The sequence below is a fragment of the Brassica rapa genome, chromosome A07, assembly GCF_000309985.2.
Source record: "Brassica rapa cultivar Chiifu-401-42 chromosome A07, CAAS_Brap_v3.01, whole genome shotgun sequence".
In the NCBI taxonomy this organism is placed as follows: Eukaryota; Viridiplantae; Streptophyta; class Magnoliopsida; order Brassicales; family Brassicaceae; genus Brassica; species Brassica rapa.
The window spans coordinates 6,733,847-6,735,207 of NC_024801.2; the positions used below are offsets into that span (position 1 = coordinate 6,733,847).

Genomic DNA, 1,361 nt, shown 5'->3' on the forward strand with positions numbered 1-1,361 from the left:
GCATGCCCAGCGGTACCAGAAGCAACAAGGAGAAAAACTTACTGTTCTCAGACGATCCTGCTCATTTGGAACGCACCATCCGTAGAGGTCAAACGTTCCACATCGCTCGACGCAACGACTTTGTCGTCGATCGATACGCACAACCAACCGTCGACCGACACCAGATCGTCATCGTCGATCGATCCCAATCGTTCAAAAACGAACGATACTACACCGCGTACGTCGATCGATACCGTGTCGTCAAAAATGGTAAACATTATTATTCTAACTCAGGACGAGAACGGAAACCTGTATGACCAGGTCAGTCATCTGCATAATGCAACAGGTCAGAAAATAGATGCTCAGGGAACTGTAATCCCTGAAGCTGATGCTACAGGAGCTGCTCAACCTGTAGATGAGGACGCTCGATCGAAACCACTGGCCGACTACAATCGCCAGATGAGTACTATTCCAACAGATCAGCTATTCGACTTCCGGAGATCCAGAAGCAGAATTTCGAGCTGAAGCCTCAATACTACACTCTCGTGTCGCAGATACCCTACTCTAGGTTACCGCACGAGCATCCTATGGACCATTTGGAACGGTTCGAGGATCTAATCGCTGCCATTCGGATGGAAGGAGTCCCCGAAGATTACCTGCTGTGCAAGCTCTTCAGATACACGCTGAATGGAGAAACGATGCACTGGCTTAGGCAGCAACCCACAGGATCTTTAACATCCTGGAGCGACATCAAGAATGCTTTCTTACGAAATTTCTTCGATGAAGCGCGCACTGAAGAACTTTGGAACAAAATTTCCACATTCTCGCAGAAGGCTGGAGAGTCTTTCAAAGATGCGTGGATTAGATTTAGGTTTTTCCAGCGAGACTGTCCACACCATGGATTTAATGAAGTGCAACTGCTAAGCACTTTCTTCCGAGGTCTCGCCTTACAGTATCAAATGGCTCTTGATACGGCGAGTGAAGGAAACTTCACTACTCGGAATCCGTTGGAAGCTGTGAGACTTATCGAAAACCTTGCTAACAGCAGCAGCACAGAAAACACTGACTCTGAACGGAAGAAGTCTGTAGCCTCTATCGGGAAGGAACAGATGGACGAAGTAGGAGCTAAGTTAGATGTGGTGCACGAGCTTCTTAGGAAGCAGTCTTTTCAGCTGAAGGAGAAGTAGCAGATATAGAAGGAGAAGAAGATGTGAACTACATCGGAGGTACCGGATTCCAGAAATTTGGAAACTAGGGCGGAACAGAAACTTCTTTGGAAATGGCCAAAGAAGTAACCAAAGTTCAACAATTTCAAACAAAAACCCTTCAACAACATCAAGAGCTACTCGAACTCTTACTACCAAAATCCACCACCCAAGACT

At 46.7% G+C, this 1,361-nt stretch overlaps 1 non-coding gene across 1 annotated transcript; it reads right to left on the reverse strand.

The window, feature by feature from the left end:
• Positions 1–776: 776 nt before the first annotated feature.
• LOC117126974 lies at positions 777–883 on the reverse strand. Its single transcript, XR_004449735.1, has one exon. It is a non-coding gene; the product is annotated as a small nucleolar RNA R71 (small nucleolar RNA).
• Between the last annotated feature and the right edge of the window lie 478 nt (positions 884–1,361).